Source organism: Copadichromis virginalis, linkage group LG18 (assembly GCF_057382275.1).
Source record: "Copadichromis virginalis isolate Kocher_CV1m ecotype Utaka linkage group LG18, C_Virginalis_male_GT1.1, whole genome shotgun sequence".
Classification (NCBI taxonomy): Eukaryota; Metazoa; Chordata; class Actinopteri; order Cichliformes; family Cichlidae; genus Copadichromis; species Copadichromis virginalis.
In genome coordinates, this window is record NC_140635.1 from 15,545,655 (window position 1) to 15,551,543 (window position 5,889).

Sequence of the window (5,889 nt, forward strand, 5' to 3'; positions counted from 1 at the left end):
TGTGTGGTTGCATTTTAATCTGAAGCATATCACTGTGATGTATTTGATGGTCACATTGTTTTTTAGCCACACTGGTCTGTGGATGTCAATCTGCTCACGATGGAAGTGTCTCGACAACCACCAGAAGAGCTACCATGCACATTCACGCATGTACGGTTTGCAGAGGAGCAATTCAGCTGAATTTGCTGAAGGTTGTGAGGTTAACAAGGAGTAAAAGCTAGCCTGATGTTAAAATCCCCAACTGTGAAGCATTAGAAGGCATGTTTACAGAAAGTAGTTTTGGCCTATATAGATAGTTTCCCCTTCATAGATGCTCTGTGGGGGGTGATTTTTGCTTGTAATCTCAGAGGAGCTACGGTGTAAACAACAGGGTTTCAGTGCTGGAGCTGATACAGTGATCATCGTGGGGAACGTTTGATGAGCTCGGTGAGCTGATTAAGACCAGAGGGAACTCAGTGAGTTTGATGCGCTCCATGCGACGCTGTACCAGGACTGTCACGCCCTGACTGCACCGACCACAGCATGATCATACCTGGCTGTACGACTTCTATGGCGGACAGGAACTAGAAGCCGGTAACAGCAATCTTACCAGCTCGGGATGAAAAAGGATACGTTCAGTGAAACATTTATTTACATAACAGGTGACTACTGGATCTGTTGTTGTTACACCGCGTTTATTAAAATGTACAATGTATGTACAAACGCAGAAAATATTTTTATGTTACATTTTTGGAAAGAAACAGCAGCACGTTATTTATGATTCAAACAGCTTTAAATGAATGAACAATTTTTAATTTGCATATTTTAGTCACATAATGCTGGTATCCACACTGCTGGAGTTGGAGTGATAACATTATATATTTTTTACGATTTCTGTGTAGTTTTCACCTTGTGGGTTAGACTGCTCCCTGTGGTGAGGATAAATTTCCCGACCCACCTTACTTTACATCTACAATCTCAAATTTCACATTAACTGCATTTGTTGTTAACTTAACAGCATTTTTCTCACTAAGCAGCAAAATGTTCTCAAAGCACAGAGTTGGTATGTTAAATACAAAAGACTCCTCAGCCTGCTGTTGGTACTCATAATGCAGTGGACAAAGAGACATAGGCAGCATGTAGCTGGGAAAAGGTTGGGGAAACGGTCCAAATTACAAATCTGAGAAACACAAAAGAAATATTAAATCTGAGGGAAACTACAACATGTAACTTGCATACAATTGTAAGTTACATTTTTATCATATTCATATGAGTATTATATGAATTAGTTACTAAGATTGTTAACTTGCATTCATAATTGGTATAAATTTAATTTGATACTCTGTTAAAATAGTACAGTAAGACTGTTGTAAATATACTGTGTACTCAAAGAACTGTTAGGTGGTCTGTACCTGACATGCAGAACTACATGTGCTAGCATGTCCTTGTAAATGTCCTGTGTTAGCATGCTCTTATTAGCTTATAGCTCATTGCACTCAAAGTGCAGGATATTGTACCTATATCCTTAAAATCGCTTCTTCTAGCAATCCTTTTTTAAAAATGTATCCAGGTAAAAATCTCATTGAGATTAAAAATCTCATTTCTTCTTTCAGCAGCTCTGTTTTTACCATCTTTACCCCATCCTCCACTGTCACACCAACCCTCCTTCACTATCTATGAATCTTCTCTGTGGTGTTCCCCCTTTCTTCGTCTTTTGTCTTTGTCCAACAGTTGCACATTTTCCGCCAGAACCCTGTTGTTCTGGGCCCTGACTGAATCAGTATGAAAATCTCATCCGCATGTTTGATTTGGCAATGATTTCATGGCGGATGCCCATCCAGATGCAACCATCCCAGTTTTTTCCAGGCTTGGGACCAACACTGGAAGTACTGTGGCTTGAAGCCCACTGTCTCTGCTGTACAAAATCATGATCAGATATAAACATCTAAATGTCTTAGTATATCATTTTTAAAATCAGAATGCATGTCTGAATATTTTTGGTTAGCTGAAGCTTTGCACCCTTTCTCCTGAAGCAGTCACTTCAGCTCTGAGCAGCTACTGCATTAATTGTGTTTACTGCATTTTAAGAATTTGTCTTCTTACCCAAAAAACCCCCAAAAAGAAAATAGGAGAAGGGAAGTATAGTTTGCTTCACGTTTCTTTCTCATTATGCCTTTATTTTGCCACTTCTTGTTCTTCTTCTAGTGTGAATCCATTACATCTTCACCGTGTCTGGGACACAGCTTAAGTCGTGTTATTTTAAGGATCACAGGATGTGTGTTTGCCTTTTCGTACATCAGTCTGTGTCTCTGTGTGTGTGTCTGTGCGTGTACACATGGTATTGTTCTAAGAGGGTGTTTGTCTCAGAGATAGTGTTTATGTCGCACAGGCCATTCTGTTTCTCAAGGTTAATGATCTCATTGTAAATCATGTCACATCCACCTTCCCTCTCCCTGACTCCCCTCTCTCCTGCTTTTCTCTCTTCCTGCCTGTCGCCTTCACTGAATCTGTCATTTGCTCTGTTGCTGTGCACATGTATGAATTTGCGTGTCTGTCGGAGGCGGTTGTTTATAATAGTGACTGCGTGTTGAATGTAGATGGGGACATTCACACGTGTGAGCGTGTAAGGGGAAAATCACATTGTTGCACAAGTGTGCATACGATGCACATTTATATGAAATGTCATTCCACAATAACAGTACATCACACTTTCCTTTATAGGTGGAGAAACTGCTTTACAGCCTCCTCTGCTGTTCTGCTCTCGTCGTCATGTATCTGACAGTTACACAGAAGTGTGTCTTTTCCCCCCCGAAAACTCATTTATCAGTCCAACTTCTCTTTTCTAGTTGAAAAAAGTAAGCACATGCAGTCCTTCACAGTATTGGTAGTTACCAAAAATCATGTTTTATGTGTCTGTAATCATTAATCCACCAGCATGTTCCAGCTTTTTGATTGAAATATTTTTAATTCTAAAAATCTAATTATTTTTTACCGTTTTACAGAAAAAAGTACTGCACACTATTATTGTTGATTAAGATGCCAAATTACAGTTTTTTAATTTGCATTCCTGAACAGATTAATTAGTTTTAGTGGTCGGATGTTTGATTTATTTCTGACTTCCCAGAAAAGTCCAGTATGCCGACTCAAACGTGGTATAAAAACACAACATCAGTTCATTAAGTAGGTTTTTAGTTTTAGACAAGTTTTTGACAGATTTCTAAAATATATTTCTTTTTTATGACATGTTGTCTAATAAATTTGTTACGCACTGTATTTGTGTTCTGCTACATAAATTAAAAGGGATGCAACACATTGCAACTAAAGAGTAAAATGTGTGAGGTACATTATCTCTGATGTGCTCTTGTTTGGAGTGGAAGATATTAGCACCTCATAGGTGACAGCTGATGAAGAATCAACAGAAAAGTCTGTTTTTATTATCTGATGATTGATGTGAAAATGAATTACAGTATTTTGTTGTTGTTCTTTGTTTAATGCTATAAGAGATCTACTAATGAAGTTAATCATAGCATGCACTAGAAACTCTTGAAACTTTTTTTTTTCTTCGTTCATGTGTAAATGGAGCTCATAGTGCAAGACAGTGCCCTAAAAAAGTATCTTACCTAACCTATTAAATAGAACTTATTAATTAACTTCTTTTGGAATGCAGAACAGTTTTGTCTTTAAAGCCCTTTTATTCACTCATATTATGCTGTAATGGTGTGTAATTCTAAAGCTTGCACACATTTAGCCTGGATCTCTGCAGCCCCCTGGAGTCTTTGAGCTCAGGACGTTAGCCCACATTGTTCTCCATCTCACATTGCTCCAACTGATTGCTGTTGACAATGCTGGCACGGTAATGTTGAGGTTGGCAGAATCATGCACATGGGTTAATCCTAATGTGCAGATTTCTGACTCACTGTCCATCAATCATAATGTGTATTATATCAGCATTACTGGCAGTAAAATGAAATGAAAAATTCATTTACTGTGCATAGGTGGGTGTTTGATAGCCTGTGTACAGTCAGAGCAGCGAATTAGCCCAACACAGTAGGGAAAATACATTTTAGTTGCTTATGTAATTTTAAAAAATGGATAGTTTGTCTCTTCACTGTAAACACAAAAAAACATCCTTTGTCAAAATACTGTGTGTTTCTAACATATAACTTATAGTACAGTAGACCTAAACATCTCCAATTTGTAGTGGATGAAGTCTCAGACCACCCACTGTCCACAGTTACACTCCTGTTTAGAGACCTCTCATGCTTTATTAAAGTCTTCCCCTCAGACACCTTAACATAACCTGTACCTGCGTGACACTGCATTATCATAACTGAATAAAGATGGGTCTGAGTGAGTTGGCAGCCTGTCTATGTGCAGAGAGCACAGCACTGATCTGGACTTGCCGCTGTGTCCCTAGCAGTCTACGCATGTCTGTATGCATTGTGAGGTTAGACACACGGACACGCTGGTGTGTCTTTGTGAATGTGCCTCCATCTGTTTGCTCACTGTATGTGTGTTTCCTCTCTCAACACTTTCTCTGCTCAGGATTTGCAGCCCCCTGTAGTGGTAATGACAGGTCGCGTTGGCCCCTCTCAGACAGTTTGCTCCTGTCAAATATAGTTTCATAGTTTCAACCAGACACTTTCAGCTCCTGCTGCCCTGGGACCCTCCATCACAAGCTGCAGGCCAGCCAGACATTTTGCTCACACAGCAGCAGATCTCGTTTTCCTCTGCTGGACTCCCCTTTCCTTTTTTTGAACTTTCTCCTGTTTCCTGATTTCTTATGGCTTCACACCTGTGCTGCAAAAAATGCACAAGCACACACAGCCCAAGTTAGGAATTGTCCTCCAATGTACTCATACTTGCTGTTACACAAACTTCTTAGGCCAGTATATAGCTGTGTGTTTTACATGTTTACATCAGGTAAAGATACCTTGTGAGAAGTTAAAAATAGATATTCTAATTACTTTGGGTAAGGGGCAACTAATGGGGCATTTATAAAATGCAAACCTTTCAAAAACTAAACCTTTGTGGTAATTACATTAAGGACCACATTTTGCTATGGTATCACGTCCTAACAGTCTGAACTGACTGATGTAAGCTTCCCTAAAAACAACACATAGTCTAGATTTTTAACTACACAGTTTTTGTGACATGGCAGATGGGGTGCAGCACTTTGGCGACAGTGGGAAGAAAAAGCTCCCTTTTAACAGGAAGAAACCTCCAGCAGGCTCCAGGAGGGGCGGCCATCTGCCGCAACCGGTTGGGGTGAGAGGAGGAAGACGCAACAAAAGTCCTTACGTTGGTTATAAAGCACTTAGACACATGTGGCTGAATGAGGCACATTGTATATAGTGCTTAAGTAAAATAGGATCTCAAAATTTTGGTGACCACTTTCAGAGCAGATGCCTTAATTGTTGCATTTATACTTTTATGTACTTTGTGACTTTTGTTTCAAGAACAGAAGTCGCAAAGTGATTTAAAATCTAGCTGATTGGAGCTGAACAGCTATGTACTCTGGAGGTGATTGGCTAATTGGAAACAGGTGTGACTAACACAACACAGGTGAAACTGATTAAGGGAGGGCAGCAATCACAAAGAAGACGTCACTAACAAAGACATTAAGTAAAAAAAATAACATTCAGTGTAAAAAAAAAAAAACAAAAACACAGGAAATTACATAACAAATACCCCGCAGGTTTGACCTGGACATCCCTAAATAAATGATCCGGTTCCTTCACAGGTGGGGTCAACACACTTGGCTTTTTAAACTTGGCAGATTAAAATGAAACTACTTTCTTAGGAATAAAAAGAAAGAGAGCTTGAGGGAACAACAAGTGCACGCATTTCCTCCGAGAGTCAAAATGTGGAGTTGAATAAAAACCACAGTAACTAGTGATGATGACCTCA